We start from the raw sequence: 16,126 nt of genomic DNA, 5'->3' as shown, positions 1-16,126 counted from the left end.
AGCATTGGAATAAACCCACACTTGCTGGAATCACTTCATGGAATTTATCAAGAGTGATCGCAAGATGGTAATATCATATGGTCTTAAAACCTAGATATATGGTTTATTGTTTGCTAATTAGTTATGCATTGATAATGCGTAAACACATCAATAACTTGATGTTATAAAACGCATTGTTGTGTATAATTTGATTAGTGGATAGTAAATGCATATAAGTCGAAGTTTATCTGTTCCTTTTATCCTAAGAGGGTAAAAGAGATATCAGGCCCCTCGATGATTTGATTTGACTTATGTGTCGGGCCCGGTCAGGACTGAATTGATGTGTTCAATTAAGTTCTATGTCAAATGAATCTGAGATTGAGAAACCAAACTACTGGACAATAAGTATGACAATGTTCCATGTAATTGTCTGCACGATATCTAGAACAGAGGATTATACGATCCCTTATCTGAAGGACAGGTTACTGATAAGATCAGAGTTTGACAGCGTCTTTGAGAGCTACAATTGCTAATTGGATTAGACTCGCATTTATAGTTACTAGACTTATCCAAGTGGGAGATTGTTGGATTAGTGTCTAAGCATGTAACTATATTTAGTAAGTACTTGACCCGGTTGTGCATGGTCCTTTTGGGTTGCCTTCACCATAGCAACTTGACAGGATGATTTATAAAGAGAGAAGAGATATTATTATATTAATATATTATAAGAATAATATATTAAAGGAATAATAATATTATTTGATTAATATTAGTCATAGATTAATTAAGAATTAATTAGATGACTAAAAGAGGTTAATTGAATAAAGGGGCATAAACTGTCAAATGTGTGATAGTTATGTTTTTGGGCTATGAATCCTTATAGATCATAGGGTGGCCGAATTTAGGGTTATGGACTCCTTGAATTCGTCCAAGCCTCAATCTAGAAGGATCCTTGGATTGCTTAGGGCCTAAGTTATTCAATTAGGGTTAAAGATGTAACCCTAGTAGCTCATAGTATAAAAGGACCCCATGGGTTGTGGAAATCGGCCATCTTGCTTCCTAAGGAACCCTAGAGCCGATTTCCACACCTCTCCTCTCTCTCCAAATCATCCTCTTGCTAGTTGGTGTTTGTAAGCCATTAGTGGAGTGGCAATTGTGACTCTAAGTTCCAAGAACAAGAAGATTCAAGCAAGCAACTTAAGGTATTCATCTAGATCTGATTTCATATGTTATGATTCCATTGTATTCACTAGATCTAGCATTGAAAGTCTTTGATAAATTGCATGTTCAATTAGAGAAACCTACATCCAAGCATTAGGGTTTGCATGTGCACATAGGAAAGTTCTTATGGCTCAAACCCATCATATGTACGTTGGGCGTACTCCATTCAAATCAGAACCCTATTTTAGGGTCTTGGACCCTATTTAAACTCCTTATCTCATAACCTAACCCTAATATCTTCAGCCTCTACCCCTCTAAACCCTATAAATTGTCATATATCATCCATGGTGGCATTTTGAGATTATGGAGATCATTTTTGGGGTGTTTGATACATTTTCAAGAAGAAGAAGTTCGATGCAAAGCTTTGAACTTGATCTAGCTTTTAGGACTCATTCTCAGCTTGATGAAGGTATAAAGCTTTGAACTTCATCATTCATCTCTTAGATCTACCATTTTTTGGGTTTTAGTTCCTTTTTGGTCCAAAGGATGAAGCTTTATGGTTCAAATTCGATTCTTAGACTTGGGGTTGCCACCCTTGATGCTATTTGAGTACCTAAGACAGAAAGTTGCCATCTTGAAGGTCTTAATGGGTTCAAGCATGAGTTAGAGTCACTTTTATGGAAGTATAATGCCATTTTTTGAGTTTGGGTTTGTTTGGGGCATGTAAAGTCACCAAGTCAGTGACTTTATGGGTTTAGACGTTAAGTATAGCTCAGATCTGCGTATTGGACTTGTTGGATTAAGTATTAAGCACTTAATGGATTTTGTGCATGAGCTATTTGTACGTTGGGCGTACTATGTAGTACGCAGCGCATAGATCCCATTTTCCAAGTACGCTAAGCGTACATAAGAGGTACGATGGGCATACGCTCTCAGGAGGATTTGGGCCTTAGTGGACTTCGGACCTTTGGGCCCTAATGGTTTTGGGCCTAGATTTGTTGATTATTAGGCCTGAATGTTTCTTTGGGACGATATTGGAATAGTTGGGCCTATTGGGCCTCGTGGCCCAATATAGATATGGACTTCACATTTGTGGGCCTCGGTTTGGGCCAATTCTTGGATTAGGTTGTTTTGGGCCTTCGTGGGCCAATGGGGGTCAGGATTATTGACTAAGGAGAATATTGGGCTTTAGTATAAGGTCCATTAGAAAGATCTGGGCCCAATTTGGAAAATTGGGCCATTGATGGTTTTATGGACATTATAATGATGGGCTTTTGTTTTGGGTTTGGGCCTTAGTTTTTGGATCATATTTGGCCAGGGATAAAATGGTCATTTTACACCATGCATGGATTAAGGATTATGGTATGGAACCCAATTGCTAATTGGGTATATTGGTTGGTAGTGACAGCTCGGGAAGCTGGCCGGGCAACAACAAAGGAATTCATGTGGGAAGCTTCTGTAGTGCGAGATGAGTCTTCTCACCATACAAATGGGTCTAAGGCACCAAGGCCGGCACATTTTATGTTATGTGGTACTCTAGCTGTAGTAGAGATATGTGGTATGATAGTTAGCTTTATGCTAAGTGGTATGCTAGTGATTATATTGTATGTGTTATGCTAGTTGTCTTTGTGATACTTGCATGGAAGACCCTGGGGGGAGCCCGTGGCATTGGATGTAAGACCATGTGGGCTAGCCCATGATATTCCTAGGTAAATACCATATGGGGTAGCTCATGGCATTAGATGTAAGACCATGTGGGGTAGCCCATGGCATTCCTAGGTAAAGACCATGCGGGGTAGCCCATGACATTGGATGTAAGACCATGTGGGGTAGCCCATGGCATTTCTAGGTAAAGACCATGTGGGGTAGCCCATGGCATCCTTACAGGTTTATGTATGCATGGCTTATGTGATATATGTAGCATTATAGTTAATATTGTATGTGTTATGTGGATTGTGTGTAGGGTATGCTCTGGGGGACTCACTAAGCTTCATGCTTACGGTTTGCAGTTTTTGTTTCAGGTATCATCTATTTGGAAATGAAGAGCTCGGATTGATTGCAGTGCACACACCTATGATTTCCACAGTGAATGATTTTGGGATGAACTTTGATAAATGTTTTACTTAATGATGATTTGAAATGTTTGAAATAAATGGTATCAATGTTTTAGCTATATTAAAAATGAAATTTTTACCCTTGATTTTGGATCGTTACAAGTTGGTATCAGAGCCTTGGTTTGAGGGATTCAGACATAGTTTCGGGTGTTCTGAACTCAAACTGAGGATCTATAAAGTTTTTAAGGGACAAATGTTTTCAAGGAAAAGTTTTCTAAGACAAGAAAGGGTGTGGTGCATGCAATCAACCGAGCTCAAGTAAGTTTCCCCAGAATGCCCACATTTGTTATCTATTATGATTTGATTATGAATATGTGAATCGCATGCTAGTTACGGCTAGGGGAGATGCCTGAATATGTTGTTTCAGCTGGTAGACGTGCATGCTAGTGTTTAGTAGTCAGCAATAGATTGGCATGATACGTGGTGCTTGTAGCCTTGGGAATAATTGATGCCATGCTAGGGTGAGAATGATTATTGGTATTAGTAACTACTACATATATGCTTTTAAAATTGTATACGGTTAGGATCTTATAGCCTTAAAATAATTGATTTGGCCTTATTTCATGTTCCTTGTCTGGTTGTGGTCCTAGGGTAGAGTCTATTATTCGACGGTCTATTAGATCATGTTCTGTATATAATTTGCATGCATAAGGTAGCCGACAACGAGGGTCGATGTGGACAGCATGGGTCGTGGTTTATGGGCTGAATGTTCTATGATAGTTTGTGGGTCGGGGATTACCCTAAGGTAAGCCTAGGATGAGATTAGTGACATGAGTCACCTGATAGTGAATTGTATGTATAGGTAGAATTGTTTGATTGGAATATGTTGGTTAGTTTTCTGTTGTCTGAATGCTGCTTGCTTTGTGCTTTGTGGGACTTCTAGCAATATGAGCTAGCTACTAAGTGAACATGCTAGGTCATATGTGGCACAGGCTGGATAATCTCAGAGTGATGGATTTGGCCCTATTGCGCAGTTCTTGTTTGAGTCTGACCGTTCTAGCATTGATTCTTTTACTTGAAGGATTATCTGATCTCTGCTACATGTGGCTATATTCATAAGGTGGCTAGTTGACATTATTGGGAACCTAGGGGGAGCCTAGGAGGTGGTTCGGTGGATATTGTGCTACTGTTTAGCAGACATTTGGTACATCATGGGAGTAGGTGACTTAGAGGATTCGAGATGATTCCGGAGGAAAGTATGGATACGTGTGGAAGGTAATATTGGGCCCGTACTACTGAAAGCATAGGATCCATACTCAAATCGGGGAAAGTCTTGGAGAATCTAAGAAGCCTGGGAAGGAGAATTATTGGTTATGATTGGACCGTGGGGATAGCTGCTATGCAGAATGCAGATGAGCACACAAGGGGAAGGACCAGGGTTTGGTCCCGGCTCCGGTGGTGAGTCAGTTAGCGGAAGGACTGCCAGGATTCTGAGTTCGTCTTGGATTTCTGGTATCAGGCGGCAAGGATTGATTGTGCGATCTATTCGGGATTGGAGACTATGACTTGGGAGTATTTGTAGCCCGGATAGGGCAGAGGTTGCTCCAGCTATTGCAGTTCAGCCGTTGATGATTGAGCTGGTGAGTGTGACACGGTGCGAGACCCCGAATGATGCGGATCTCAGAGCCCGAGTGCGGAAGATCGATCAGGACACTACTAGAAAAGAGCCTTTTACGACGCGCAATGCGCGTCGTAAAACACTCAGACGACGTGCAAATGTGTGTCAATGAAGGCCCTGTCATAACGAGAGACGACGCGCTTTTGCGCGTCCCCTATTTACGACGCGCATTTACAACGCGCTCTTACGACACGCAATGCGTGTCAAGGAAAGCCCTGTCATAAAGAAGATGACACGCATTTGTGTGTCGTAACCTTACGACGCACATTTACGATGTGCATTGCGTATGATTAAAGCCCCTGTCATAAAGAAAGACGACACACATTTTTGCGTGTCATAAAGTTAAATGTTTTAAAAATTATATATTTTGATAGATTTACTAATTTTCAAATTAAATAACACATTAAAAATCTCATAATACAAAATAAAATACCATAAATAACAAAGATAATTCATTTCACTAATATGTCAAATACAAATAATTATTCCAATAGTGAGTAAATGTTATAAAAAAATGAACTCAAGAGAAGCAGAATTTATATATAATTGCATTATCTAGCTTACTATGTGCCAACAACTCTCTGTGTGTTTGCTTTTTCTTGAGTCTCGTTTCCTCCAAAGCTTATAGCCATGCCAAAGTATGATATCTTAGGTTTCTTGTCCAAATCAAGTAAAACATTGTTAGCTTAAATTCATCAAGTCCTTGGCGTGAAGTCTTAGATAGAAGCTTAACTGCAATCTACAATCCTTCTAGCGGACCCTAAAGATCATTATTGGCCATGTAGCAGGATCAACCTGCCAAAATTGGATAAGTTAAGAATATGCAACAAGATTGATGAAAAGACATAAATGCCCCTACCAACAAGATTGAAGAAGCTCTGAAACGTTTCCTATTTCCGTTGTGTCTTTTCCTATTTCCTTAGTTTGTATACATTGTTGTAAGCAAGTGTGTATTGAAGTCCCCGAGTTTGCATACATAAACCTTAAAATCTGAAATACAACAAATGAAGGAAGGTGGTGCTAATATGTTTGTTGTTGTTAATGCTCTAAAGGTAAGTTTTTATCATGCCTATTGAAAAATAAATAAACCATACATTGTATGTTACTTGACATAGAAGCACTAGGATTACATTATAGTGAGCAATAATAACATTGTCCCAAATATAAAACAAAAACAAAAATTAATATTTTTTGAAGCTTACTCACTTTGGGCCAAAAGAATTTGGTGTCCAAGCTCTAAGTATGTCTATTGTTTTGCAATTCCTGCAATATTTGATCAACATCAATCCTCTGTATTATTAACATGAACGTATCAGTATGCATCTCATCTGATGATGTAACACATTTCATATATTTGTGTCAACAAACATTGATCAAACAGCCACTCATATATGATAACATATCAATATATGATAATATGATATGATATGATGCCGACTCACTTTTACCTTTTACCTTTTACCGATTACCATACTAAAACTCATACACCCCACCCATGCAAACCTGTAAACAGCCGAGTTCACCACCAACGGGTACCCAAATACCGGAAATACCCCTCGTGCCAACACGTAAGGGAAACACAGAGTTGTTAGCAGCTTCATCACAATCTCCTGCAGCATCCAAACTCCCTACAACCGAGAGAACCCGTTTTCTCCCACCCTCTCGAATTTCACCCGCCAGTTGTCGTCCACCAGTGGCGCCATCTGGTCCAGCATCACCAACTGTGTCCAAGTTTTTTTCTTTAAAACAGCACTTAAGAAGAAATTTTGTGTCTTTTATCTTTATTTTTTTCTTTTCCCCAAAATTTTAATTTCATCAGGTTCATCCATAGCTTGTTGGTCCTTACTATGTGAAGAAGTCGCTCTTAATCCAGTTATGCAATTTGATGCACAGGTTACTTGGTTGAGACTGTTAAAGACTTGTAACTTGGCCAGAAACCAGTGGTCAATACAGTTACAGTCAAGTCAATCCTAGGATTGGTTTTCTTTAGCTAATGTTAAATCTGTTACCTGAAAAATTATATAAAATATAAAATATATAATATAATATATATATATATATAAAAAGAATAGGAATTTGACACTTAATTACCATTCCCTCCATCTTTGAAGTAAACTGACCACCACACTGCTGTTTCAGCTTTGTGAGGATACTCCTTTCATGTTCATCATTGGCACTTTTGTCAAATAGCAGCCTCCGAGCAAGTTTTTTCCTAAAATTACAATCATAATAAAATAAATAACTGCAAAAATTGTTTATATGTAAAATAAGTCATTTATTTACCAATAGAATTCAGCAAACAGATCTTTATTGCTAATGTAAGCAAGCAGCTTAACTACCTGTAAATGTAAATAAATATTAAACAGTAAATAAATTTCTGGTATTATCAAATAGAAACATGCCTTCTCAAGTGTGTCTTCAATGGCTTCATCGCTTAATTTCTCACTTCCACCTTTTTTAAGAATATTATCACAAAATGTGGCCAGTAATTCTGCACTTGAACTTCCGGAAATGCCCTTGTTGTAGAATATTTCAAATGCTTCTTTAAGCGCCTAGAGAGTAACAATATAAGGGATAAAATAGTAAATAACAAGTTATAATTCAGTGAATTAATAATGCAAATGTACAAACCTTATGAAATAGGGTGTGGTTCATAAAACAGTCATTTACATAAGCCATGTACTTGTCATGCAGCTCAATCACTTTTCTAACAAAAACCTGGAAACCAGACCACAATCAATTGTATTATTATTATTAAAATGTTAATTCTTTTTAAAAAAAATTGAGAAAGTTCAAATTTATAAAAATTTACCTGTTCCTGCCTTCTTATTACTTGCAGCATCTTCTGCCTGTTTCACCAAGGCTGTGCCTTCAGCATCAACATGTTGCATTGCGTCAAAAATATAAAAAAAGATGACAACAAATACAGATAAATGCATTGTACTTTAAAAAAAATAGAATCCAACTCCTAAATCACAAACCTGTTTAAACATACTAGAGACAGGATCCAATACATGGGGTATTTTGGAAAATAGTCTGAACATTCTTGACAAATCATCAACCTGCAAGTGAAGGGTAGAAAGGGAAGAAACAAATGTTCACAACCAGTAAGAAATCTAAACACTAGAAGTTTCACAGTGATTGTTTATGACGTATGAATTACAATTTTGGTCCCTGTGGTATATCGAAATAGCACAGGGACCAAAACTGTAATTTACTCTTATGTAATAGTAGTACAACAACATACCTTGTCATCCTTAAGTAATGCATGACAACCAGAGTGTTCCTTTTCAAGCAATTGGGTTGCATACATGGATAGCAACTCATTTTGAAATTTCTAAACACAAATGTCAATAACAGTAAGTATAAAAAAATTAAGTCACAAATTTAAATAGTGAAAAAGCAAACCTCAAGAAGCTTTGTTTCACTACTAAAATGGAGATAGTGAGAAACTCTATCGTTCTCCCTTTTTAAGTACTTTTCTGCCTGATATTCCAAAAAGGGCGATTAAAATTTATAATGAAATTTTTCAAAACTAAAGAGGTGTAGAAATTTACTTTGAGCATATAATCTGGACAAGAATCTTCTAGAATCCAGCTTGAAGCTTTACGTGAATAATATGCTGCTGTATCTTTAAGCATGAATGCTTCAAAGTCATTCTCATAATATTCCATATCCCCCATTCCTATTTCAACAAATATATCCAACACATTCTTTAATAAACCTCGGTCAATCTGCTCCCCTTCACGCTCTTGATCAATCTGGTTTTTGAACAAATAATTACTTATTGACTTATTTCCACAGAATATATATATATATATATATATATATATATATTTGTAAGAGAAAAAAACAACATACCAGAGATATTACAGCATCCCTCACTTTCCCATGCAACTCTTGATATACCTAACAAAATATGCCCTAAGTCATTAAAGAATAAAGAAAGACATTTATAATTAGTTAATATAAAAAAACATTTTTTTGTATGATTTATAGATGAAGAAGTACCAGATCACGAAAACAGGTAATGCCAACTTCTTTTAGAGTTGGAAGAGATCTTCGAGTGATGAAATAACGATCAAGATAATGGAAGAATCTTGAAACCCATCTCACCATGACTTTATGATTTGACCATGTTCTAACAAGCTCTCTGAGCATGAATTCACCATGTTTCTCTCTCAAAGAAGGTAAAACCTGAAGCAGAGACATTGATCTTAGATCCACTCAACCTCTTTTCCAGATCTATGAGTTCTTTTCTAGAAGCCAGGGCAGCCAGCTTAATACCCAAATACATCGGTATCATATCCAATACAGGAGATATAATCTGTTATAGGAAAAGGGTATCTTAAAATACACATAATAAAGATATATGTAGCCTTTAATAAAATTGAAGTAGACATCTAACCTTTATGTTCATAATAAGAAATCAATTGAACTTGGGAATTAGGAGAAAGAACAAAAGAACACAAACCTTTGCATAACAGTTAAGCTACATAACATATGGAATATTCCATGAGCATGAAAAATTCCCAACATAATCAAACCCTAACTTACAGAACCATGAAATCAAAAATAATAGAGATGCAAAATGAGTAAATTCAAAATAAGTTGAAGGAATTCCAGTTAGCAATGGAGTAAATCGTACATGTAGATGACGTTATTTAGATATGTAGAGAAGAAGAGAGGCAAGTCATGGCGTGTGAACAGATAAGCCGATATTAACATAGAATCTTCGAGAGGACTACTCGGTGGAGAAAACCTAACACGATCGATGGAGATTTTTGTGAGGAGTGATAAAGATGGAATCGGGGAAAAGCTGGAAGAGATAGACCAGGGATTATCGTGAAAGTCAACCGTTAAATCTCCCATCCTTTTGCTTGAATTTGAAACCTAAATCGTGTTTGAACTGGGTGATATGGAAATGTTCAGACAAAATATGGAGAACAAAGGCAAAAGAGAACGAGACAGGGTTTTCAAAAAATTTGGGAATTTGCTTTTTCCCCTTGCTACTACCGAGTACAACACCAAATCATTAGGGAGTCGTAGTCACATGCGAGGAAAGGTGAGGTCGAGGTCACCGGCGAGGTGAGGTGAGACACAGGTTTCCGGCGAGGTTAAGCGAGGTTGATCAGGTCGTCGATTGCAAAGCTCTCATGTGGAATGGAAATTGGGTTTGAATGATCATGAGTTCTGAGTGGTCTACAAAAAAAAGCCCTAGAATTAATAGTACCAGCGATTTTGTGATAAAAACGCGCGTTTGGTAAAAATTATAAAGCGAAATGTGTAGAGGACACACATTTGAGATAAAGCGCCCTCCGTGTTTGTAATTTTTTTTGATGGACACTAATTTTAGAGCACGCATAAATGCGTGTCCTCTATCCTTAAAATTTTGGAAAACTGAAACTAATTTTTAGGGCGCGCACAAATGCGTGTCCTCTATCAGCGTGTGTCATAGTTTGCACGTCATTAAAGGGTTGTTTTCTAGTAGTGGGAGCACCTCAATTAGAGAGGTTCAGGTCCGGTGAATTTATTGGAGGGTCTCGGGTGGAGACCCAAGAGTTTGGATCAGCTTGTGAGAGGCCGGCAAGGTCGGATCCAGTGCAACACTTGTAGAAACTGTGCAATGAAGTTTCGTTCCAAGGGTTTGGATTGTCATTGGGATCGGAATGAGGTGTTACATTATGTTCTTAGGGTGGTCGAGGTATCACAGGAGGAGGTGGTCAGGATTCCTTCAGATGTTTGCGGATATGCTATCTTCGGCCATTTCCGGTGGATATCGGGTATTTGTATTGCTTGGGAATTGTGATAAGTTGGATATCGGGTCGGTTTTTTTGCTATTGTCTGGGTTAGCAAGGGTTGTCAGATTCCATTCAGCATGTCGAGGAATCTTTGAGAGATCTTCAGACGGATGTATCTTGCGGTGCGGATTCCGCGTGTACCGTGATTGCTCTGAGTCGTTGTCGGGATCTGTTCAGTGATCTGGGTTGCTACGGGTGTAGCAGGTTGGCCACATCTTCTAGGATTGCCCATAGGGAGTAAGCCTGTTATATTTTTGTTGTGTTCAGGTGGACGACAAGGAGGTTGACTGTCTGACGTTTAGGAAGGAGTAGTGAGTGCACTTGCACCAGTCATTTTCGGGGCTGGTCCAAGGGCTCGAACGAGGGAGTTATGACTAGTTTTCAGTAGCCTTAGTATTTATGTTTGGAAGAGCCATCGGGATTGCCGAGGGAAGAGAGAGTTGCCGCTGAGGTCTTGGTTAGACTATCCGTTCGTTGGACTCCGAGGTCTGAGCGTGATATCGCTTTTAAGCGTTTGAAGTCATTGATGTTGTTGGGATACAAGAAGTGTTAGCTGAATTTCAGGAAGTGTGCTGTTTGGACAGGGATATTTTTGGTGTGCTAGCTTTGGTAAGTGCCGGCCGTCAGCAAGGTGAACATTGGAACGTAATGAGGATTGGGAATCCTTCAATTTTCTTGTGCCGAGCAGACATAGTTGAATCTTAGTGGGGGAGAACCGTCCAGTTATCTAGGTCAGAAGCAAGGGTGAAAGTGATGTAAGACTACGGGGGAGCCGTAGCATTCACTAATGGTCAGTTAGGGTATAGTGTTGTAAGACTGCAGGGGAGCCGTAGCATTCACTAGCAGTGGAGAGTGTTGTAAGACTGCGGGGGTGTCGTAGCGTTCATGGATTCTTTCAGATGATACGGTCTAGGGTAGGCTAGTTCGCAAGGTTGTAGGGGAGCCACAGCTTAGTCAGCATCAGGACCAGGGGTGATTGCCCGATCAGTTATCCGGGGGCGAGCCCGGATGGTTATGGGAATTCAGGATGGAACCGGTAGAGACTGCTGAGTCAGGGGTTGGATCTTGAATACAGGATCATGTAGATGATTAGTGCATGTCTCAGTAGGGCTACGGTTGGGTAGCCCTGATTTTGGATCTCATAAGAACATGGTGGTTGGACCGGGTGCGAGACTGGTAGTCTCGGGGAATCAGCTAGGGTATTTATTAATCGGTCAAGTAAAGGATGACGGGAAGTCATGGTACATTATAGAAATGCCGATTCGAGGATCTCTGGATAGGAGCAGAGTAACAATTCGGATTTGGATAGGGACCCGAATTGGAATTCGTGCAGGATTTTCTTTCAGTGAGATGGGATGTGGGGCATCTATATGCTAAGGGAATCGAGGGCAGAATTTTAGGGTGATTAACGGGTTGGTTTGATGGTAGTTTAATCCATTGTGATGTGTCTCGTGTGGCTCTATCCGTAATGGAGCCACGACATGTCGGAATCAGGAAACGGAAGGTCGAAGGAGACCGCGTATGATGTAAGACTATAGTCATTCTGGTCGTATTCACCTTTTTGCGTCGGATTAAGTGGTGACAGGTTATCAGCCTAAAGGAGATAGGGCAGTTATGGTTAGACGAGGTATCCTTTGAAGGTCGCAGGGGACTGTCACGTGTGTTTTTGGCTCAACAATCGGGTAGGTGTCTGGTGTTCCGGACATTTGGTAGACAGTTTGGGACGAGGAAGGCCCCCTGTTGGCCTTCAGGAAAGCATCCATGTGGCAGCAAGAGGAGTAGGAACGAGTTCAGTGATTTGGGGTCTGTGTGTAGGATTGCTGGTTATTCGGTAGTCGCAGTTGATCGGTGATTTTGTTCTTTAGGAATCCTCAAGGTATTACGAGTGGGAAGTATTCTATCTTGACTAGTTTCGTGTGAAATCAGTTTGATGATGATTCGATGTGTGCAATCTATCAGGGAGACAGACCATCTCGAGACCTTAGATTTTAGATGGAGCAGATGTGATGAGGTTGCAAGGAATTCGTTCATCTCGAAGTTCTAGAACGCTATGAGGATGGATTTCAGTTGCCTTGGGTAGGCTGCAGTATTCACGGGTTTGTGGAGGTGTTGATCAGGTTGTCTGGTATGTCAGGGATGGTGATGCATGATTTCGAGGACAGAATCTAATTTAAGTGGGGGAGAGTTGTAACGCTTTGTTCCGAATTGACTCCTAGTTTGAGGCTGTGGCTCGAAGGTCGGTCATTGTCAGGATTATGGCTCTTGGGAAGGTAACATCTAGGCCCATTTGGGTGCGGGTGATGTAGTAGAAGTGATTCGGGTGTTCGGTTTGTGTTCTGGAAGCCTAGTGGTATTTCGGTAAAGTGGCAGTTTGGGTTTTGTGGAAAATGGATTTTTTTTCGGAAGGTCTCAAGAAAGTTTTGAGTTGTTATAAGTTTAGGGATTCTCGTCACCTTTCCGTGGATATAAGGATCGTCGAAATTGGGCTTATAACGAGGAAGTTATGGCCTTCAGAAGTTTCGTGGTTTTCAGGCTTAGCAGAGTACACGGGGCGTACACAAAGTGTACGCGGGGCGTACTAGCGAAGAAGGTAGTACGTTGGGCGTACCTTGGAGTACGTTGGGCGTACTGACTAGGAGGGCCGCGAATGTTCCCCGGAGTATGTTGGGTGTACTCCATTCAGATCAAAAGCCTATTTTAGGGTCTTGGACCCTATTAAAACTCCTTATCTCATAACCTAACCCTAATATCTTCAACCTCTACCCCTCTAAACCCTATAAATCGTCATATATCATCCATGGTGGCATTTTGAGCTTATGGAGTCCATTTTTGGGGTGTTTGATCCATTTTCAAGAAGAAGGAGTTTGATGCAAAGATGGGAATCAAGAAGGAGCTTATGGATCTGGCTTTTAGGACTCATTGTCAGCTTGATGAAGGTATAAAGCTTTGAACTTGATCATTCATCTCTTAGATCTACCATTTTTTTGGTTTTAGTTCCTTTTTGGTCCTAAGGATGAAGCTTTATGGTTCAAATTCGGTTCTTAGACTTGGGGTTGCCACCCTTGATGCTATTTGAGTCCCTAAGACAGAAAGTTCCCATCTTGAAGGTCTTAATGGGTTCAAGCATAAGTTAGGGTCACTTTTATGGAAGTATAATGCCATTTTTGGAGTTTGGGTTTGTTTTGGGCATGCAAAGTCACCAAGTCAGTGACTTTATCGGTTTAGACGTTAAGTATAGCTCAGATCTGTGTTTTGGACTTGTTGGATTAAGTATTAAGCACTTAATGGAACTTTGTGCATGAGTTGTTTGTATGTTGGGCGTACTATGTAGTACGCTGCGCGTACAACCAATTTGCCCAGTACGCTAAGCGTACATAAGAGGTAAGGTGGGTGTACTCTCTTAGGAGGATTTAGACCTTAGTGGACTTCGGACCTTTGGGCCCTAATGGTTTTAGGCCTGGATTTGCTGATTATTAGGCATGAATGTTTCTTTGGGCCAATATTGGAATAGTTGGGCCTATTGGACCTCGTGGCCCAATATAGATATGGACTTCACATTTGTGGGCCTCGGTTTGGGCCAATTCTTTGATTAGGTTGTTGTGGGTTGTGACAACTGTCAATTCATGTCATTCTCGGACTCATGCATCTTTATAATAACCATTCATGCACATCATGCCATGGCCTGGTAGTATAAATTAGGTCAAAATCTTACATAAACTAGGATCCATCTAAGACCTAGGACTAATATACTTGACACTTATGATTCTAGTAAGTTGCTTAACTACAATAGGAAATGCCAATGCTATAATTTGAATGAAACTTTCAAGCTTTGTTATAATTGAAAAAGGGTATAAAACCCTAAAAATAAATTAAAATATTCTAATTATACTTCATTATGATGATGAATATCAAACAATATTCCAAAAACCCTAAGAGAGCTAAAAATCCAAATTTATAAATCATAAAGCTTAAAAACTTTATAAAATTTGGCTATAAACTTTCTAATATCAAATTTTTATTAATCAAATTATGGATTATAATCATTGAAATAGAAATTAAATTATCATGCAATAATCATAATTTATTAGTTAAAAACAAGATTTTTTACAAATAAATCAAGAATTGCTTAATAAATATTTTTATAAAAATTAGGGTTTTTATAAAATTACTGGAGGGAATTTTATAAAATTTGAAATTAGGAGAGAGGAGGCCTAATGCATGATAGAGCCAGCCATTCTCCCCTCCCCATGCACTCTCTCTTCCCAAAACTCAATCATTAGACTTAAACCTTCACTCTACCTCTTCTCTCTTCACTCTCTCACACTCCACCCTCCTAACACACAAACTCTCTTCTTCTCTCTCTCTAACTCACGAAATTTCTCTCATTTCTCTGCCAAATTTCGAGATTTTGAAGACTTTGAATGTGTTCTTACTTCCCTCAAGATCAAAACCAAGGTAAACAACAACATCTTCTTCCATAATTTCATGATTCTACTACCTCTTCTTCTTAGTTTTCTCTTCTTTTCGGATTCTATGCCTTTCCATGGCTAGAAATCTTTATTTTTCCCTTGTGGTTTGTAGATTCTCACCATAACAAAATGCATGTGTTTGAAATGGTGAAAATCCGGGATCAAACCCATGCAAGGAGTGAAAATGATGCACTTATGTTCATGTGACTTCAAAAACAAGTATTACATCTTCTTCTCCATTTCTTTTGTGTTCTTGCATGGTCAAAAGCATTTAAACCATTTCTAGTACATCTTGGATGCTCATTCACTCCATGCATGTGCTAGAAATCGGACCTTATCAAAGGCATGCATGATGTTCTTGTCAAAATGTCCTAAGGATGCACTCAAAGCAAACATGCAATCTGTCAGATTACTTTGTTCAACTTTGAACGACCATAACTCGGTCATTTCTTAACCAAATCATGATATTCTTTTTGTATTGGATAATTTCATGAGTTAACTTTCAAACCCAACTGGTCTCACTGTAAAATATTAAATATCTGATTTTTGGCAATTTTTACAATATGGTTGCGCAAACAGCTCTTTTTCTATGATCACCATTTTTGCCTAGCATTATCGATGGCCTTAAACCCAACCATAAATCTGGGGAAAAATACTTTAGAAACTTAACATATGCAGTGAATGATGGTTGAAATTTCGTGGCTTAAAACCCCACTGAATGGGCTACATAAATTCATAAACTTCAGCCACATTTATATCTCATGCACCATTGCATGCAACATTTCTTATCTTGTTTGGGTTCAATACCCCTATTTCCCTTCTGAATAAATTTCGAACATTTTTCCTTTTGAAAGCCCTCACATGCATGTGATAATCTGTAAAATACCAAAAGCTTTTATTATTTCTTTGATTTATTAAAATTATTGCTAGAAACCAAGGGCATAAATCACATAAAATACTTCCAGAGGTCAATAAATCTGGAAC

At 38.9% G+C, this 16,126-nt stretch overlaps 1 pseudogene across 1 annotated transcript; it reads right to left on the bottom strand.

The window, feature by feature from the left end:
* Positions 1-5,307: 5,307 nt before the first annotated feature.
* On the bottom strand, positions 5,308-10,093 carry LOC145132030 (cullin-1-like; annotated as a pseudogene). Its single transcript, XR_013717844.1, has 14 exons — positions 8,884-10,093; positions 8,734-8,781; positions 8,430-8,633; positions 8,281-8,358; positions 8,120-8,209; positions 7,858-7,934; positions 7,684-7,761; positions 7,504-7,606; positions 7,271-7,424; positions 7,156-7,207; positions 6,964-7,084; positions 6,079-6,881; positions 5,732-5,862; positions 5,308-5,667 (listed from the first exon to the last, which is right to left on the bottom strand). The product of XR_013717844.1 is annotated as a cullin-1-like (transcript).
* Positions 10,094-16,126: the final 6,033 nt, after the last annotated feature.

Source organism: Lactuca virosa, chromosome 8 (genome assembly GCF_052849685.1).
Source record: "Lactuca virosa cultivar CGN04683 chromosome 8, Lactuca_virosa_CGN04683_v6, whole genome shotgun sequence".
Taxonomy (NCBI): domain Eukaryota; kingdom Viridiplantae; phylum Streptophyta; class Magnoliopsida; order Asterales; family Asteraceae; genus Lactuca; species Lactuca virosa.
This window is presented reverse-complemented; position numbering and strand designations above follow the sequence as displayed.